We start from the raw sequence: 22,075 nt of genomic DNA, 5'->3' as shown, positions 1-22,075 counted from the left end.
AAACCTTGAAGTGTCTCCCAAGGTAGTGTTGCCACTCCTTGAGCACCTTGACCACCGCAAACAGTTCCTTCTCATGGGCAGGCCACTTCCGTTGAGCCTTGTCCAACTTCTTCGAGAAGAACACTACTGGATGGTCGTCTTGCTTCAAAACTGCACCCAACGCAAAGTCCGAAGCATCCGTTTCTACCTCAAAGTCCTTACCAAAGTCTGGTAATGCCAACACTAGAGCCTTCCTCAACTTCCCTTTGAGGTGGACAAATGCCGCCTCGCATTTTGCTGTCCATACCATCTTCCCTTTTCCTGTTTGGTCCGTTAAGGGCAGGGCTACTCTCGAATAGTGTCTGATAAACTTTCGGTAGTAGTTGCATAGCCCCAGAAATGCCCTTAACTCGTGTACATTCGATGGTCGCTCCCATTCCTGGATTGCTTGGACCTTCTCTGGGTCCACCTTGAGCCCATCCTGGCCCACCACATGCCCGAGAAAGTTTACCTCTTGTTGAGCAAAGTCACATTTGCTCTCTTTAGCATATAGTTTGTGTTCCCTTAGTTTCTCAAACACCTTCGCCAAGTGTTCGGCATGCTCCTCTAGCGTCTCGCTATAGATCAGGATGTCGTCGATATAGACGACCACGAAGTGATCCAGATAGGGTACAAAGATGTGGTTCATCAACGCCGAAAACGTTGCCGGCGCATTGCACAGCCCAAAGGGCATCACCAGAAACTGAAAGCTCCCATATCTCGTTTGACAGGTTGTCTTCTCGACATCTTCCTCAACTACCCTGATCTGGTAGTATCCTGACCTTAGGTCAATCCTCGATAAGTATTTTGCCTTTCCCAACCTATCAAACAGGTCCTCGATCCTTGGCAAAGGGTACTTGTTCTTCTTGGTATACTTGTTGAGCAACCGGTAGTCTATGCACATGCACATAGATCCATCTTTCTTTTTCACAAATAGCACCGGCGCCCCATACGGTGACTTGCTCAACTTAACATACCCTTTGTCCACCAACTCCTCTAGTTGGCGCTTGAGCTTCGCGAGTTCTTTTTCGTTCAATCGATAGGGTGGACGAACCACCGCCTCAGCACCCTCGACCAGCTCAATCTTATGTTCTATCGGTCGTGCGGGGGGCAACCCCGCCGGTAGCTCCTCCGGTATGGTATCCTGGAATTGGTCCAGCACCCGCTAGATCACTAAAGAAGCTCTATTTCGTTAAAGTGGGATTTATTCAGTAAAATGGGACTAGGTACAAATTTTCAAGTATTTGAAAATGACGTGAAATTATATGTTTTTTGTCCAGGGGCTAGACATATCTGGGGCATGGTGACTAGCGCGGTGACCTTATGTCCAGACTGAGTCCATCTAGTTGTATAATAAATCTCATTGTCAAGGTGAACAAGCCGAATCTGAAGCTAAAGAAGAGCGATGGCATGCGTGCACACACTATTTGTTTGTTCATTGAGCGTGTGGTGAGCTTTCCAAGATGAACGTCATTCCTATTAGCCAGACATATAACTTAATGGTGAGAACATTTAGATATTATTCAATGTTATCTTTTTCTAACGAATCTAATTGTGAAGGTGTAGCAAGAGGCATTGCTAGTCTGGAGAAGTCATTTAACTCATTTGACCCTTAGTGTATTTTCATGAAACTAAATAACATTCATATTATTAAGGAATTTCTCTAGTACCTTTTTTTTACGACATAGAGGCTTGCATTTCTTTCAAAGGTGATTTAGTAAAAGGCCTGAGGGCACATGCCATTCTATTTCTCAGACCGGTATTAAGATATACTAGTGCAAAGGGAAAAAGGTATTTGGTGATCAAGTAAATGGCATGAGGGCACACGCCATTATAAGCCTAAGCGCTAGTGGACACCTCCTTTTTGGTACTCTCAGCGGTACTATCATCCTTCTCCGGGTCAGTTGTTTTGCTTTGGATTGTTGTCTCTGACGTTACTGGGGCGTTCTCGATAGTTGTTAATGTTGCCGTTTGTTCAGAAAAATGATCACCTGGAGTATAGTACGGGGAGTTTGGAAGACTTATATATTCTACATCTTCACCTATCTCCTTCTCCGTCTCCTTTTCTGCCTCACTTACAGATTTTGTGCTTGCCATGAGAACGCTCTTCACCCTAAAATATGGAGTTCGTTGTGTTATAAAAGGAAACCAACACACACGCTGCAAGGGAATGATGGTACATAAAGCACGTAAGCCCACAATATGGGTTTATGTGCCATTAATATGGGCCACACGCCATATTATTAGATTTATGCACGTGTGATTGGTAAATGCATATGTCACATCATCTTTGTTTTACCTCACACACTATATCAAGCCTCCTCTGATTCAGATTCGGATTGTTCACCTTGAAATAAAATACATTAGAAACTTTGTAAAGGAATATTAATGAATCTCACCTTGAACCCGAGTTATGAATGCTCTTGCTGCATCTCTTGCATGGTCTGGCAAGGTGATGGTGGCACTCTGCTTCCGCATCCAACCATGCACAACATTATCCACCGATATGCTCATGCTGGGATCCCTTGGATTCAGCACCCATCTCTTTTCTAAGCAATCCTTCGTATATCCGGAACTTGGCTTGAACCACTCCACAGTTACATTGAAGGAGTTAGTTTCCGCGTCCTCCTCTGCATCAGTGATGCAGCGCCCCACCCATATCATTTGTTTTTTATTACTGGGTCTGACAAGCACGACCATTCCTTTGCAGACCTGTACTGGATTGAATGCTGAATCCGGCTTCTTGTTCCTCGGCCCACAATAGTGATCCTCAACATCGTTATCTGTCACTGCATTTCCAGAGGACATTGTTCCGCTACTATCTGGTGCTCTGGGTTCTGGCCAAAAGGACTCTTCCAATTCTTCATATACAACCGGCCCATTTTGGATAGCAGATATAATCTTCTCCCAGTATTCGAGCAAAGGCTTGCACCTCTGAAAATAGGATTCTCCACCAAACACCAACCCCCTCTTCCAGAAGGCAATATGCTGTCTAATCCCGGCCACTATACTTTCCTGGTCTTTGAGTCCATCCGGGTGCATCGGCCGTGGGGAACCCTGAGGAATCATAGGTTCCCCAGTTATGGGATCTCTCTTGAAGAGTTCAATGCCGTCCACTGGCAGCCACACTGTGTCCCATTCTCTCATCTTGTACCTCATCACTGGAGCACCGTCACGCATGCTGAAATGAAACTGAAGAGGCTTGGAGTGGCCAATCAGCGTTTCGGATCCATCCCTGATGTAGCCTCTTACAAACCCCTTAAAGTCTGGAACCTCTGTCAGAAGTGCAGCTTCAACAGTGCCTTTGATGCAATTTTGGAATTCATCGTAGAGTTGTGGGAGGGTGAGGACATTGGATCGCCGGAGGGACTCTGCCAGGTGACTGAACATGGCATCGACGTCTTCATGAGTGTGCCCAACCATGAGAAAGCCAAGTGTAACCGTTTCAAATATGCCTTTGGCAACAAGCATCGCCAAGTACGCGAAGACGTACATGTTTTTGTTCTCACTGCCAGCATTGTCTGTTTGGAGCAGAAGATGGGGTGGAAGGCCACATCGGCCGCAAGAACTTCCTTGAGATTCTGCTTCGTTTGGATGAGGCTGTGCATTCACCGGGCGACCAGCCTCGTCGGAATGGCATGAGGCCTCACGTGATAACCCTACAATCTGACGGCCAACATATTCACTGGGATGGCATGGGGCCCCACGCGATACTGCAAGCCTTTGCTCCTCCTCCAGCTGAACCCTGTATGGGGTTCGATCGACAAGGGCCTTATGCAAGGGTTGGCCGTTCAGCTCAGTCTGCGCACTTTGCAGAGACCTTAAGTGTTTTGCTAGGGACGCAATCATCATGTTTGCACCCCCGCCACCCCATAGAGGTACAAAGAAGTTCCCATAGTTCTGGGCACCATGCCCATGAGCGATTATGCCAAACAGAGACACAGGCAGCTGCATGGATGAAGAGATTGCCTTGGGGGCAGGATTGAGTCGAGGTAAGCACGTCTTTTTCTGGTCCATTTTGTCGTGGATGATGCAGAGGTAAGAGTCAGGTCTCTCCATGGAGAGAATCCTGTTATGATAATATGCAGTCCTGCAGCTTCTCTGCTCGATGTTGTGGTCGAGCCGCCTTCTAACCAACGTCTCTCGCTCTTGAGCGCTGCAAGAATTCTTCGACAAAGCCATTTTGATAGCAGTGCACTCGTCACACTTTGAAAAGCTGGAGTACTTTCCTATACTCACATCCCTGAACCTGTTGCTCCACAATCTACTAAATCTAGATTGGCTCAGCTTCCTGTAGCCATTACTCTGGAGTTCCCGATTCACATCTTCCAATATGGCCCCCTTGGTATACATGGAAGGGAGAACTCGTTGGGTGTCTCGTGTTCCATCTTCCAAGAGGCGGGTTTTATGTGGTTGCTGTTCGCTACATGTCTCGACAAACCTCTTGAAGATTGCCTCTCCATATACAACATGACCCCTGGTTTTGTGCGTACCGTCGTTCCCATGGACTGCCTGTTGAACCCTTTGTTCCTCGAACTCAGTTTTGATTCTATAGAATGTGGTTCGAGGGACTCCATAAATGATTCTCCATGCCTTCATGCAGACCAAACCCCTCTGGAAGACCATGCCCCCCACCTGATGTTCTGAAGCATCAACAGATGACCGTAATGCCTCATACACAAAATTGCGAGCTGCCTTCCAGGACAATGTCTTGTATCTTGCTCTCTCCTCTTCAATAGCATCCCAATCAGCATGTTGACAGCACCTCCTCTTGCAACAAGCAACTGTCGAGACCATTCGAACCTCCATCGCCATTTTCTGCCTTTTCGGTTCGTTGCTCAGATCCCTTTGGCTGCGCTTTAGGAAGGTGTACTTTCTTTTCCCATGAAGAGATGTTCTGTCATCAGTTGTAGTGGTGTTTGATTGTGAATCCTTCACATTCTCAAACACTAAGTGCCTCAATTTCCACCGCACAATGCTTCCAATAGTCAGACTGTTTTCTTCTGTGTCAACAACCTCTAAAATCGCAACTCCAATATCATCCCAGCCCAATTCTTGATTAGCAACCGCATCTCTTGGATCGACAACTGTGGCTAAGCCCTCAGCTACCACCTCCCCCTCGGGGTTGTTTAGAAACACTTTTGCCTGAATCCATGTAGCACGGTTCTTAAGATCCACGGAGGGAACATGCGTCGCACTTGCGCGGTCCCCAACATCTGCTTTCTTCTGAAGATTTTTCAAGGCAACAACAACATTTACCCCGACGACCATCTCTCCTCGTTCAATAGCGACCACATTCCCATCGAAGACAGTCTCTACTGATACAGCAGCATTGCCTTCCCCAAGCCTTTCACAGTGTATAACAAAGTTCCGATCCATAGACACAAGGGTCCCTTTTGCAACTCTCTTCCCACCATTCAAAATGTAAACCTTTTCCCCAACCCTGAAGGCCATTCTGAAAGTGCAGAAAAGAAGTTAAGACCATACAAAAAATGATTGGAGAATGGCCTAAATCATAACATACCAAACAACCTCAATAGCATGAGGCCACATGCCATTATTCAAACATGCTATTGACACCCACGTGAAATTTCGCATTCACAAAATTGGCATGAGGCCTCATGCCATCTTGATATACACACAGCTGCAGGCAAGTAAAAACATACATGACAATACGCTAGCCATGAAATTGCAAGGGCCCAAGATGGCATGTGGCCTCATGCCATTTCTAAATGTGGTCCTAAGCCATTCCATGGTGAACATACCAGGAAGCACAAGTGCCGAATATCAAGAGGAAGCGGTAGCCACACCAAAGACAGTGCCGCTCGCAACACCGCAACTACTCGTAGCGCCGCTCGCAACACCGCAACTGCTCGTAGCGCCGCTCGCACAAACTGCCACTCGCATAAACTGCCGCTCGCAATGGCGCTCGCAATGCCGCAACCGCTCGTAGACGCATAAACCACAGCCCACAACACCGCTTACACAAGCAGCGCTCACTGCGCTCAGCGGAACCAAGAACACGGCGCACAAAAATGATAGACCTAGGAATGAGTTCGAGAATTCAAAAATAACACACGCTTGAACGTCACATCAAATCCTCTGACAAACCAGATCTTATGATTCCTCTGACAAATTTCAAACTGAGTAGCTTCTAGACTTTGCTGTCGGAGGTTGAACTTTGTCACATCATGTCCTTGCCTCGATCCAGCTGTGCCATGTCAGTGATTCGAACTTTGCCATGCCATGTCAGCGATCCGCGCCAAGATTATTCGCCGTGTAAAGGAATAATTACGCTGTGTGTGTACGTCCATTTATGGCAATATAAGGCCACACGCCATTCAAAGAATAATGCTCGACATAAGGCCACACGCCATTCAAAGAATAATGCTAGTCGAGCATTTTTTGGTGCATTTTTGGGTTCAAAATTGCATAAAGTTTACCTGTACCAAAAATAGAAACAGCTTTATTTACTTGGGAATTTAAGTGGTTGAGGCATTTTTAAACTTACAAACACATGCCCTACTTACATTCCTTTGGTTGCCTAAAATTCAAAAATATTATAAACCTTTCTTTTTGCATTTTCAATGTTTTCAATTATGGTTTTTGATTTTCGTAGGACCAGCCTAGTAATCTATTTGCATCCCGTCATGTTTATAGCTAGCTTTCGTTCGTCCCCTTCGCTAGCCTGAGATACATCTGCTCGGCATCTGCCTCTTACAGCATTTGCCCAGAAAGGGCATCTTTCTTCACGCAGCATTTGCCACATGTTTAGGGTTTAGGGTTTAGGGTTTAGGGTTTAGCAATTCAGTAGCTTGATAAACATGCAAATACAGAACTTGATGCAAAATCCTTTGATATGTCACAATGCCCCTAGGACCATAAACACATTTCAATAGAGAGGGTCCTTTCATTTCATAACTCCTTACGTAGATCTTGGTGAAACCAGAGTTAGTGAAGTTAGTTTCTTGTGATTCCGCATCTGATTGTGATGTCCCTTTGCAGTTTCGATGGAAAGGTCAATGCACACCAAACTGTGAAATCTTGGAGCAAAATAACGGTCGGATCTATGGCAAATGCCCCTGAAACATTGTAAGGCTCGTGTGGTCTCATGTGGTGTCCGATTGAGATGCTTCTTTGCAGGGTCATCAAGAAAGACATTGTATACCATTCTGTAAAATCTAGTTGCGATCTAACGGTTGGATCTCCAGAAAACTCAAAAAAATCTCGCGCGTGTCAGAATATCCTAGGAATATACTCCTATGTGCCCCTGAAAATGGCATGCGGCCCCACGCCATTCAAGAGATAATGCCAGATGACGCCGAGAATTTTTTGGTGCATTTTTTGGGTTCAAAATTGCATGAGCCCACACGCTATAAAGTTTATCTTTGCCAAATAGAGAAAAGTTTATCTGTGTCATGTGAGGTAGTTACAGTCCTTTGTGCTCGGCATCTGCCTCTTGCAGCATTTGCACTGAAAGGGAATTTTTCTCCATTCAGCATTTGGCCCTGAAAATGGCATGCGCCCACACGCCATTCAAGGAATAACGCCACAGGACGCCTGGATTTTTGGGTTTAAAATGTTTAGGGTTTTTTGGGTTTTTTCAAAATATTTTGGGTCCAACGTTTTTTGGGTTTCTTTGGTTCAAAATTGCATGAGCCCACACGCTATAATATTGATTTGAGAGAAAAATAGAAACAGATAGAATTTCTTTATTTAGCTGAACATCTGCCATTTTTGGAAATACAAGATGCTTTGGAATATCCAATCATGCATGGTATAAATATAGCGAGGGTATTAAATGATATCCCAATCATGATCTTTCTTTTGGATTTCGCGTGCATGCAGTCCGAGGAATGATGACGTTGCGGATTTCTTTTGGATTTTGCGTGCTTGCATGCGCGCGGCAATCCAGAAATTAATGGTGGCGCCCAAGTCCGAGGAATGATGACGTGGCGGGATTACCAACCGTTGTGACATTTCGCGCGTGTGAAGTTAGGTTTTGCATTTTGCTTTGTACTCGCGCTCGCACACTCGCGCTCGCGCTCGCATCACACTCGCGCTCCCGCTCGCATCGCGCTCCCACTCGCGATCACGCTCACTTCTCTACAGGTTTCTCGTGTGCATCGGCGTCCACTCGCGCTTGCATCACACTCGCGCTCGCATCGCGCTCGTGTGCATCGTCGTCCACTTCAAGACACACCCAGTTTGTAACTTCGCCGCCAACTCCGCCGCCCACTCCACCACCCACACGCAGCCCACTTGGCGTCCCGGGAGATTTCAGCACCACTCTCCAACTGTAAGTGGCAGAGTAGCCTTGCTGCTACGATCCGCTGCACACACAGTGCACATTCGCCAGCGAGTCCGGCCTCGATTGTCACGGCCTCCATTCGGCTTCAAATGGTAAGTCTTTTAGACGAAGTAGAAAATGGCATGAGGCCACATGCCATTTAGTAGCAACATTGGCATGCACCGATTGGGCTCTCGAGTGCAGTCCGGTTACAGATGGCGTGTAGCCTCACGCCATCTTAGGATGCAGCCTCAAGACATCTGATGCAGTGGTGAATGGCGTGTGGCCTCACGTTATTTCCAGCTGCTAGCTTTTCATCTGTCAGCTCTAATTGTTGTGCATTTTTGAACAGGCGAGGAATTGCGTTCTTCTTCCAGCCACTGTCAATGTGGATGCAGAGAAGGGGGAGGAGCTCACCAGTTGGACTTTCGGGATGGAAGGCGAGGATCTGATGCTGTACAACACAGATGGTGGGAGAAAAGAATGCATGGGGATCCTCATCCAAGTGACAGACACTCCATGTAGTTCCATGCAAGAATATGGACTGGCACTTGTGGTAGAGACAGCGTCCGCCTTCAAGATCCACCTTGCACATCCTAGCGGCTTCCCGGAGGGGGGCAGCGGCTATGAGGAATTCCTAGAGGGAGCTAGGGAGAGGTTGTCCAGGAGGCCCACAATTTCAAAGACGCTGCGGGTCTATGAAGATCACATGGAATCCACGGACCTCACCTACGGCGATGTTCAAAAACTATATTCCAACATTGAGCCGTTGAGAGTGCCTCCAGTTTGCGAAGCGAAGGGGAAGGGGGTCGATCTGGAAACTACCCCGAAGCAGAAAAGGGTGGTCAAGCTCAAGCCGACGTCCGACTCTGCTGCTCCAAAAAAGAAGCTACTCGGTGATGCCATTGCCTCGGGTTCGAACACTACACCCACCAAAAAGAAGAGCCGCAAAGAGCAAAAAGAGCAAGAAGAGGCAGCAAAAATCGTCGCAGATAATAGTACTTGTTACTATTCCAACAAAGTATATACAATCGACGTGAGCCGTATCGAGATCCAAAGCAAATACAACCACAGGCTAGTATCTGATGAGTGGGTGGAGAAACTGAAGCAGAAGATGCTGGCAAGTCCAGTAACACCCGACATCGCAGACGTGATCCCCTACTACCGAACAATGAAGGGCGAGACGAGGTTTCCAGACTTGATCAATAGGAAGGTGTTGGACGATCAGAACATCCGGTTCTATGCCGTCTCCGGGCAGCATTCTAGCTTGGCGATGCAACAGATAGTTGTGGATATTATGGTGGGCGAGGAGGTGAAGAAAGTCTTCAAGACAAGAGTTGTCCGCCTGATAAAAGGCAACTCGCCCCTCCGATCTATCATATACATCTCCCACGCGCAGAATGTCAAGCAAGAAACGTGCTACAAATCGGGTCTGCACGAGACATTGGCACGAACACGGAAGCTCTGGGTTCAACTGAAGAAGCCACAAAAACCAGGACAAGGACGTGCACTAGCAACTAGCGCCTGGCAGGTAAGCCTCGTTGCATGTGGCATAGCATGTGGCCTCACGCCATTTCCATTGCAGGAATTCTCGAGTCTTCTCTCGAAAACACTGGGGGTCAATGACACACTCAGCATCCATAACATTCTACTCGCGACAAAAGTTGTTTTTGACAAATGGGTAGATGTGCTAAGGAGGTACCATGACGGGGAGTTGCTAAACTCAATGGGTGTGGAGGACGGCCGGAAGCCCAATGATTTGAAGCTCAACGCCTTGCGTTTCTCGCGGTCTCTAGACGACGACGACCTTCTGACAGTGGCTAATGCTCTTCTACTTGGTGAGGTAGTCTTCAACAAGACCAAAATGACTCCCGGCCATATTGTGACATACGAGGACTTGTGCACGACTCTGAGAGCTCGTGCGCTATTGAAGGATTGGATCTTCGAGCAAGTGGCCGTGGCGAGGGTGAGCATCGACACCACGCAAGAGATGATGGAAGAGCTGGACTTGTCAAATGAAGACATCGACGAGTACGTGAAGGGGGCCCCCAAGTTCATCGATCTGCTGCAGGATGCCACGAAAAGTAAAGCTGAGAAGTTGGATCAGTATCCAAATTTCATTAAGAGGGATGTCGACCGCCGGCTTCAGAAACAGCTCGACCCCGCAGCAGAGGCCTATCGAGAACCTTACCGGGTATACGTGAATTCGGATGAGGATCAAAGGTGGAGGAGCATCGTTTCCCGCGGAGATGAGCAGGTCAAGAACATCTTTTGTGTGATGGACTTCACAAACGAGGAGATCACTCATGCAGACGAAGTCAGCTCCATCATTGACTTAATGGTGGGACTTGCGGAGGTGGAATCTTCAGTCCACTATATGATCTACGACTCCGAATCCTATCACAAGTTCTGGAAGGCCTTGAACGAGGTGAAGGCTCGGTTGAAAGGCAAGGAGATGCGGGAGATCCATGGGATAATGGCTAAGAAGAAGATACCGACGAATGTCCGCATCTTCACAGTCGCCCTTGTTATTGGTCCTGCAGCAGAGTGGGACTGGAGTGACTTCCCAGCTTCGTTCAACAAAGCCGATCGAATTGATCTGAGGGAGGTCAATTTACCCGTGCCTGAGGAACTGAAGACGGCTATGGAGCTTTCGAATCCAAAGAAAGCTCCAGGTGCAGCATGGGAAATGCTCAGCTGGGTCTTCAACGCAATAGCGGGTGACTCCAAGGGCAAATGCGTTGTCGAGTACAACTGCGGCGGACTATTCTTTCGAGCCGCACTACTCAAGGGTGTCCCGTGTGTTGCGGTGACAAACTCCATTGAAGAGGTGACTTCAATGGAGCATATAATTATAGTTGCCAAAGAAAAACAGTATCTTCTCTACGAACCTGGTGAGTACGCACTTTAAGTTTAAATGTTATCTCACAAGCTCTGTATGCAGGAGCGTGGCCACCCCCAGATGCTGAAACGGCGTTAACAGCTACTGATGTTAGGCCGAGGTCACAACCTGCACAAGGTAAGGTCACGTGAGGCCTCACGCCATTTTGATTATAGATCGTTGTGAATATTCAGACACGAGGACTGAAAAGCGCACTGGTGGCGCGTCGAAGAAGGACAAACAGACAAGCAATAGGAAAAAAGGAGGTACAAATTATATTTGCAATGGCGTGTGGTCTCATGCCATTCCTTGCAAGAGACACTTCTTCAAAGGCAAAACAGGCAAGCACCAGCCAAGCTCAAACTGACAGTGGTCATAAAAAGCGAAAGCACGTTGGACAGTCGTCGGGATCAGAGGCGTTTGATTCGAAAAGGAAGAAGGGCAACGAAAAGATGATAGGTAATGCCTCGCGGTTATGGCGTGTGTGCTCATGCCATTCATTGCAGATCAAGGGCTGAGTGAAAGGAGCCAGTCACCACCTTCTGACTCAGATTCCTATGGCGGACTCCCCTTCCCCAATCTCAATGGAGAGGTACAATGGATGAGGGATGCTTTTCAAGTCAGGGCCACGTTTTTCTCATCTCGTCGTCTTCGAAGGGTGCAAGAACGTGCAGAAACCATGTTAAGACAGTCGGGTGAGGATACGGTCCTAGGTCACGCACTAAAACAGGCTATGGATGTCTTGTATTTTGAGATGGAGACTCGGCCAGATGATTTTTCCAAGATGGTCCTGGAAAAACAAGCAATCCAGCCTGAGCAGCCTATGGAAGAAATGCAAGAGGGGGATGAGGAGCCAGAGAAAGATAATGAGCAGGAAGAGCAGAAGGACGAAGAGGAGGACGAAGAAGAGGAGGACGAAGAAGAGGAGGACGAAGAGGACTTGGATGGTCCTCACAATGCTGACGATCACAATAACGACGATGACGATGATGACGATGATGGCCAGCCTGAGGTGGCCAAAGAGCAGCGGAGGAAGGTCATACAAGACAAACCATCAGGTAAATAATAGTACATCCATTCCTAACCTTTTACCATTTCTAACATTGTCCATGTAGGTCGCAGAAGAAATGGTAAGTAGAGATTATTCAGTTGAATTAAGATACAAACTCTAGCCTTTAGTGTCGAGGAAGGATAGTGCCAAGCAAGGGTCGAAACGTATGTCCAATCCTTCAGAATCAGCAGTGCGCCCAAGTGATATCGGTCCTAGTTCCTCAATAGCAGTTGATGGTAAATACAGTATAGTCGATTCAATGTGCTAATGAGTTTGTTTTTAGTAGCACGGGAGGATACCATCTCAATCGAAGGGAGATATTTGGACATGCATATGGATCCACCAGTGGACTCTACTTGCCTGCAAGAGTCATCAGAGCTGGTGGAGGCTACTATCCATATCAACGCCAAGCAAGCTGACCACGCTCCACTTGATGCTGCCCATACCACTGAGTCAATCTTGTCCACGTATCCAACTGACGGTGACCAGGCGCCATTGGACCCGCATGAGGCCGCCCCAGCCGCCGAGCCGGTCGTATCCTCATTTCCAACGTGTGCCCAATCGTCTGACTACGCGCCGTTGGAACCTCCCTACACCGCCCCTGCTGCCTGTTCGGTCATGTCCACTTTGCCAACGGAGGCACCAGCTGAAATGGCGTGTGATCACACGCCATCGGAACCACCCCATGCCACTGTTGAGCCAGTTGTACCAGAGTCTACAGCTGAAATGGCATGTGCCCACACGCCATCGGATGCGATTGACCCCACATTGCAGAGGAGAGTATTTCCGCCCTTCACGTTTCCTCGACCAAAACCCTCTGAACGACCATCGGGAGCACCATTCGCTAATATTGTAGATGGTAAAATTGACTTGTACCATTTTTTATGCTAACGCATTTCATTTCAGAGTCACGGCGAAAGTACTGTATCGTTTTTGATCTGAACGGTGTCCTTTTCTCCCATGAGCGTGGCTCGTCCTCGAATGTCACTGCACCCTCCAAAGCCTGCGGTCGCAAGTTGGTCAAAAGAGACAGATTCACATTAATCACACGGGAGAAACTGCGGGATCTAATAATGACCATGCGACACTTAAAACAGAGGGCCGGGTTCAATTTGCAATTGGGAGTTTGGACATCCATGATGCGCCACAATGCATTAACGTTGCTACAGATGATGCACGATCAGACGCGAGTAATATTACCATTTGACTTTCTCCTAACGCAGGAGGATTGCTTGACTATGGTCCATGTGAGGGGTAGCAAGCCCATCTTCGTCAAGCCAAAGGCTGTAGTGATGAACCGGACTGCTAGGTCAAGTGAAATCCTCATCATCGATGACTCGCCGATTAAAACTGCAGCGAACACGCACACATATGCAGTGCACCCCATCTCTTGCAGTATGGAAACTAGGGAGAAGAAACCGTATGTTCTGGGGGACCTTGCAAAACAGCTTGGAGCGATGGTGATAGAGAACCGGCCAGTCCAGGAGGTGGCTGCAGAAATCAACCAAATGGCAGATGGAATGGTATATCAGAAGCCATTTGATCGGACAGACACCAGTCATCATTTATGGCATGTATATTGTCTAGCCAAGCACTATCCGCATCTCCATAATCTGCTCAACCGGATGGGTTCTTCGACCACTGAACATGAGCGTGGACGTATTAGAGAAGAGATGGCATTACTATTGGGTTTAAATCCTGATAGTGTGGAGAGTGATGAAATTCCAAGATTATTGTATAGGCGTTGGAGGCAAAAAATAACAGTCTGAGATGGCATGTATTTATTTAAAAATGTAACTTATTATGGCATGGGGTTCCATGCCATTGTATTAATATTAAAAGACAATTCTTTGAGAGGATTTGCATTATACTAGAAGTGTTACAGCATGTTATTGGAAGTCTACGAAGTTGTTTTATTAATAAGGGGAAAGTAAAGATTGAATGGGGACTTGGGCTCCACCTAGACTCGGAGCAACTGAGCCAATATTAAAAGGATGGAAAGAAATTGGACGACAATGACAAGGAGAAGAGAGAGGTGAAGCAGTGAGAAGTGATTGAGTAGACATTTCCTTGTTTAAAATAAAATGGCATGTGCCTCAATGCAGTTGAATTTTGTTATATTTATATACTATATAAAGGTTTGGAAACCTTATTTTACAAGTGGGATAATGACAATTCCCACTTTAACGAAATAGAGCTTAAAGGTACTTCTTCCGTTCCAGTCTTTTTGTCACTCTTCACCGAGAGTAAGCACAAAAATGCAGCCTTAGTCCCTTTAGTGAGTTGTCCTCTTGTGGACATCAGGTTCACGCACGAATCTTTGGCCTTGCATTGCCCTACCTTTAGATCCTGGGCCTCCACCCTGGATTTTCTTCCTTGGGCATTCGCCAGTACCACAAGGTTCCTACCTTGTCCATGTAGGGCTACCACGAATCGATTGAACCAGTCCATCCCGAAGATCACGTCAAATCCCGCCATGTCCAACACGGTGAAGTCCATGTCTACTTTCCAAGTCCCTACTTCGACTCTTTCTTGTCGAAGTACCTCATCGGTGCTTTGGCTACCTTGAACAAACTCTATAGTCCTTGGTTCGCCTAGCCGCTGCACCGTTAGTCCAGCTTGTTGGACTATGTCTGTAGCCACAAAATTATCCGAAGCACCCGTGTCAATAAGGATCTTAACAAAGCTACCTCCGAGCTTCCCTCGGAGGGCTAGTAGATGTCACGAACGACTCTCTACCAAAGTTGCTCGTGTAATGAGTAACTTTGAGTTAGGGACTGGATCACATACCTCAGTTTGGACTTCACCCGACTTGATGGCCATATTGGCTCTGGCCTTCTTCGGGTAGGGACATTCCCTCGAAAAGTGTCCCGCTTCACCGCAGTTGTAGCATACGTTGTTTCCCACGCTGCTATACGATTTGACTTTTTTATCCATGGGTTTGTCTCTTTTCGCTTGACTCCCCCACGTACTCGCTCGCTGGCCACTGGATTTGCCTTTCCGGAACCCCAAGGACTCATTCTTAGAGAAACTCTTCTTGAATTTCCCCCTGCTAAACGTTCCTCTTGGTTTGGCCCCTTTGCTAAACGTGGATCCCGACCCCGTCGTGTTCCCCTTTCACAGGTTATCGTTAAAATGCACCTTGATGGCCGCATCCAATGCTTCCTTGTAGTTGGTCGGGTTCTAGTGCATCACCTCACCGCGAGCCCAGGTTTGCAAACCCGATATGAAGGCATGGAATGCATCTATATCCCCCATGTCTGTGACAAATATCCTCTTTGGCATGAACCCATTCACATATTCTTGGATGGTTCCAGTCTGCTTCAGCCTACTCAGCTCATCTCTCAGATGCAGAGTGGCATTCGGAGGAACGTATGTTGCGCGGATCCTCGCCTTCATCATTTCCCAAGTGGCCACCGGTCCTTTGTTGGCCTCTGTCGTTCTCCACCAAGACTTGGCATTATCTGCCAAGTATGGTTTTGCACATGGGATTTTCTCCGAGCTCGGTAATCGCAACACTCGGAAGTAGTCCTTCATATCGTAAAACCAATCCTCCACCACCTTATAGTCATTCACTCCCTTAAAGACCGGTGGGGGCTTTGGTTTGTACTTGGGAACTGCCTGAGGGACTGATTCTACTTCGGTCTGTTCGACCTTGTCTGGTTTTGCCTCAGTCCCTACCGAAAGGTCCGCACCTTCTGCGCTGCCAGCATCCGCAGTCTTTCTCTTTTTCTTCCGCCTCTCGTCACGCTTTAGCTTGCGTACGAGAGTTTCCAGCAAGGCATTGGTCTGTGCCAACTGTCCTTCTAGCACATCCAATCGAGCCTTGGACGACCGAACCTCGCCACCGGACTCCTGTTTGGAAGTTTCCTCACTAGAGTCCTCCTCATGCAAGGATTCCTCATCCATAGCCTGTTCAACCGGAGGCTCCAGCTCCGGCGGAGGTTCCGTCTCCGCCTGGGTTTGCTTACGCCCTACCCTTGCCATCTCCTAGCAATCCGCCTCTATCCTTCGCTAGAACTGAGGAAAAGGCTCTAATACCAAATTGTAAGCCACAAATTTTTCCTTTCCAATTTGCTAGCTTACCTCGTCTATCCGTCTAACACTGCCTTGGCTTTTGCTAAGTTCCCTTGCCAAGGTTCTCGCCTATGGTACCAGCTCCTACTTGGTTTTAGCTACTCACTGCACAAGCAACGGAGTGTTAGCCATCCATCCACGGATTCCCAAATCACTCCCAATCCCCCTACCCGGGTTAGACTGGACTTAAGGTTCGGCTACATTCCCCGCAAGCACAAGTAGCCAAGCACACCAAGCTTCCAGGTTCCTAACATCCCTTGGTACCACAAGACTTGATCATGGGACCCTCTAAATCCCAAGTCTTGAGTGCAACACTTGCTTCGGGATGCCGGGGCGAAACACCGTGGCCTAGCGGCCTGGTATGGGTACCTCTACCCCCCCACTTCCATCCCGAAGGAAGGCCTAATCCCCTAGGAAGGGCGAGGACCAATGAGCCGCATGGTACTCAAGTGGGGCACCACTCCACATGAGCCGGGAGCACCGCAATCGGTTTCCCTTTCGGGAGTGGGAGCTGCTCTTGAGCACTTCCTTGGGTGGCCCCTCCGGCACCAACCAAGTCCATGCTCACTCCCACCCAAGGCCCCTTGGTCCCAGTCCCAACCTCAAGTCAGTTTGGGAGGCCCACTGGAGAGTCCCTTCTAAACTATTTCCTGGACCTCACTATCCCTACTATACTTTTGGAACCCCCTGCAGCCCCCCCGCCCCCTGGGAGACGCACGCTTTGGGCTTTCACCCCTTGACCCGTATTAGTATTTGGACTTAGTCTCTGGCTCGATCTCGGACCCGATTTCGGATCCGACTTCGGATTCGGTCTCGGACTCGATCTCGGACTCGATCTCGGACCCAACCTCGGACTCGACCTCGGACTCGGTCTTGGACCCGATTTCGGATCTCGGACTCCGTCTCGAACTCGGTCTCGAACTCGGTCTCGAACTCGGTCCCCAAGTCGGCCTCAGACTCGATTCCGGACTCTATCTCGAACTCGGTCTCCGAGTCGGTCTTGGACTCGATCTTCTACTTAGTCCCATCCGATGAACTCTTTGTCATTTTGGTCATGCTTTCGGGGTTCCTTTAGCCTACGACACTTCGGCGAGTTGGTTCCTTACACTTCCCTTTTCCCGTTAGTCCATTAAAGGCAAGGCTACTCTCAAATAGTGTTTGATAAACTTTTGGTAGTAGTTGCATAGCCCCAAGAATGCCCTTAACTCATGTACATTCGATAGTCGTTCCCATTTCTAAATCGTTTGGACCTTCTCAGGGTCCACCTTGAGCCCATGCTTGCCCACCACATGCCTGAGAAACTTTACCTCTTGTTAAAAAATGTCACATTTGCTCTTTTTAGCATACAATTAGTGTTCTCTTAGTTTCTCAAACACCTTCGTCAAGTGTTTGGCATGCTCCTCTAGCGTCTTGCTATAGATCAAGATGTTGTCAATATAGACAACCACGAAATGATCTAGATAGGGTACAAAAATGTGGTTCATCAGTGCCAAGAATATTGTTGGTGCATTGCATAGCCTAAAGGGCATCACTAGAAACTTAGCTTCCATACGTTGTTTGACATGTTGTCTTCTCAACGTCTTCCTTTGCTACTCTGATCTGGTAGTATCTTGACCTTAGGTTGATCCTCAAGAAGTATTTCACCTTTCCTAACTTATCGAACAAGTCCTCAATCCTTGGTAAAGGGTATTGTTTTTACTTTGTCTATGTAGGGCTACCATGAACCGATTGAACCAATCCATCCCAAAGATTATGTCAAATCCCACTATGTCCAACATGGGGAAATCCATATCTACTTTCCATATCCCTATTTTGGCTCTTGCTTGTCGAAGTACCTTATCGGTACTTTGGCAACCTTGAATAAACTCTATAGTCCTTGGTTCACCCAACCGCTGCACTGTTAGTTTGGCTTGCTAGATATATTTGCAGCCACAAAATTATCCGAAGCACTTGTGTCAATAAGGATCTTAACAAAACTACCTTCGAGCTTCCCTTGAAGGGCTAGTACATGTCGCAAATGATTATTTACCAAAGTTGTTTGTGTAATAAGTAACTTTGAGTTCTGAATCACTTATCTCAATTTGAATTTCACCCGACTTAAAGGCCATATTGGCTTTTAGCTTCTTTAGGTATGGACATTCCCTTGAAAAGTGTCCAGCTTCACTGCAGTTAAAGCATACATTATTTCCCACGCTACTAGCAAACTTGACCTTTTTATCTGTAGGTTTTTCTCTTTTCACTTGACTCCCCCACATACTTACTCGTTGGCCACTAAATCTACCTTTCCGGCACTCCAAGGACTCATTCTTAGAAAAACTCTTCTTGAATTTCCCTTTGCCATATGCCCCCCTTGGTTTGGCCACTATGTTAAACGTGAACCTTGACTCTATCGTGTTCCCCTTTTGCAAGTTATCATTGAAATGCACCTTGATAGCTGCATCTAACGCTTCCTTGTAGTTGGTCGATTCCAACGCATCACCTCGCTGCGAGCCCAGGTTTGCAAGCTTGATATGAAGGCATGGAATGCATTTATATCACCCATATCCGTGACAAGTGTCCTCTTTGCCATAAACCCATTCACATACTCTTGAATGGGTCCGGTTTGCTTTAGCCTACTCAGCTCATCCTTTAGGTGCAGAGTAGTATTCAGAGGAATGTAAGTCATGTAGATCCTCACTTTCATCACTTCCTAAGTGGCCACCGGTCCTTCATTGGCTTCTATTGTTCTCCACCAAGACTTGGCATTATTTGCCAAGTATGGTTTTACATATGGGACCTTTTCCGAGCTCAGTAATTGCAACACTTGGAAATAATCCTCCATATCATAAAACTAATCCTCCACCACCTTATAATCATTCACTCCCTTGAAGACCGGTGAGGGCTTTGGTTTGTACTTGGGAACTACTTAAGGACTAATTTCACTTCAGTTTATTCAACCTTGTTTGGTTCCGCCTCAGTCCACACAAAGGGGTCCATGCCTTCTACGCTGCCAGCATTTGTAGTCTTTCACTTTTTCTTCCGCTTCTCGTCACATTTTAGGTTGCGTACGAGAGTCTCCAGCAGGGCATTGATCTGAGCCAATTATCCTTTTAGAACATCTAATCAAGCTTTGAACGACCGAACCTCACCACCGAACTCATGTTTGGAAGTTTCCTCACTGGAGTCTTCCTCATGCAAGGATTCCTCATCCATAGCCTTTTGTTCGACCGGAGGCTCCAGCTCTGGAGAAGATCCCATCTTCGCCTTGGTTCGTTTATGCCCTACCTTTGCCATCTCCAGTGTTACGAACACGGCTGGGATCCCGGCCGTGTTCACCGTGTTTCACGAACACGGCCATGGGTCGTGTTCCCACGGCCGTGTTCGTGAACAGTGGTCCGTGTTAGTAACACGGACCACTGTTCAGAATATTCTCGCGCGGAATATTCTGGTTTTAGGGCGCACGGCATCACACGACAATCCAGCCAGGGCGCACCATTTCAGGGCACAGCAGCAGCAATCCAAGGCAAACAAGCATGGCGCAGCAATCCAGCATACTGCGAAAGCATCCTTCTTCGCGAAATCATTCCTATAATAATATAATAAGAAATAGAATATAATTTTTAAATAACATATTCTTAGAATATTCAGTAGAATATTTGTGAGCCATCGTGGGCCGTGATTGTGTTCCGTGTTCGGGTTCCTGAAATCTGAGGCTCGTGTTCGTGTTCCGTGTTCGTGTTCGTAACTATGGCCATCTCCCAGCAATCCGCCTCTAGAATTGAGGAAAAGGCTCCAATACCAAATTGTAAGCCACAAATTTTTCTTTTCCAATTTGCCATTTTACCTCGTCTATCCGACCAACACTGCCTTAACCTTAGCTAAGTTCCCTCACCAAGGTTCTTGCCTATTGTAGCAGCTCCTACTTGGTTTTAGCTACTCACTACACGAGCAACAGAGAGTTAGCCATCCATCTATGGATTCCCAAATCTCTCTCAATCCCCATCCCTAGGTTAAACTGGATTTAAGGTTTGGTTACACTCTCTGCAGCACAAGCAACCAAACACACCAGCTCAGTCTTGGACTTGATCTCGAACTTGATCTTGGACTCGACCTTGAACTCGGTCTTGGACTTGATCTTGGACCCGACCTTGGACTCTATCTCGAACTCGATTTTGGACTTGGTCTCAGACCCGATCTCGGATTTCGGACTCGGTCTCGAACTTTGTCTCGAACTTGATCTTGAACTTGGTCTCATCTGATGAATTCTTTATCATTTTGGTTATGCTCTAAGGGATCCTTTAGCCTTTGACACCTCGGGGAGTTAGTTCCTTATAAAAGGGTTATAACATTCACTTGCTATGACTTGTTAGTTTATCTGTTAATACTTGGAGTAGATTGTTAGATGAAGAAGGTGTGTAGTTTAAGCATTGACATCACTAGCACTTGTGCTAGTGGAAATGGTATTGTTATGCTGAGTGATAAAGAACTTTCCTTAAAGCTTGAATTTTCATTACATTTTTCTTGTTAGTGTTTTGGCTTTACATTAAATCTTGAAAATGATTGAAGAAAAGTGTTATTGTAATGTGGATATTTGAAGGTATAGTCTTCATGATCAAGTCTTGGGTATTCATTTGCATTTTACAGATGTTGGATTTCAGAAATATAGGCAAGATATTCAATACTTAAACATACTATTAGGTCATGAGAATTTATATTGAGATGAATTTATGTGAGGTTGTTAATAGGAGGAAGCTGATTAAGTTTGATTGTTTATATTCCTAGAATGAGAGTCATTTTTTCTCTAGGATGGAAATTTTCATAGGTTTTTCTAATGGTTGATTTGTTAATCATTTTGCTCAAAAACCATTCTGTTTTCAAGCTAATAAAAACTAGTGAAGGGGTTGAAGTTAATTTTGGTTAGCTTAAATCTTAGTATATAGTTTGTATGATGCAACTCGAAAGGGATGCTGACTTTTAGGGCTAAGGCAATTGAGTTAAATAAATTCTAGAGTTGATGAAAAAAGTGGCCATACGCTTTTTTAGAAATGTGACCCTTATGCCTTTTTTCTATAACATTATACTAGGTGGCAGGTTGCACTTTGCATTTTGTTAAACTCTATGAGTGTAATAAGCTCTCACTAATCTTGACTTAGTTTTAGTAGCTTTGCACCTTGGTTGAGTGTGGTGATGTCCAACTTAGTTGTTTAAAGTTGAGATGTTAGTACCTATACTATACCTTTGTCTATGAGGAGATTATGTACCATTTGAGTTCATCTTATGGTTTTTACTTTAGTTTCAACTGAGTGTTGATCATGTATAACTAGCTTTTTCAAGGCATACTCAGAGCTATTGGCTAAACGTGTTGGTAGGCTTATTGCGGTTCGACTTGATTCGCGTGGTCATTTAGTCCATGTTTGTATATTTGGTACCTAGAATGTACCTTTTTGTTAAAAAAGTACATAACTTAATGACGTAAGTTTAGTGTTTGGGTTTTGTTAAAGGTAAGTTGAAGATGATTGTTGGTTACTTTGCAACTAATAACTGTTTGTAAATTTCATCAAAAACTATTGACACTTGCTTTGTTCGATGATGATTTAGGAATAATAGATTTGCTTTACAGGATAATGTTGTAAAGGATTATATCATTAAACTTGCATGGTTTTCCTATGTTGGCATATTGATTCCATCTTTGTCTATATCATTTAGTTGCATTTAGTTTGTGGTGTTAGATTACATTGAGTTTTGGACATGGTGAATCACCCCTTGATGATGTGTTATC

This window comes from Selaginella moellendorffii, unplaced genomic scaffold (assembly GCF_000143415.4).
Source record: "Selaginella moellendorffii unplaced genomic scaffold, v1.0 SELMOscaffold_56, whole genome shotgun sequence".
Classification (NCBI taxonomy): domain Eukaryota; kingdom Viridiplantae; phylum Streptophyta; class Lycopodiopsida; order Selaginellales; family Selaginellaceae; genus Selaginella; species Selaginella moellendorffii.
Note: the sequence above shows the minus strand (reverse complement) of the source record.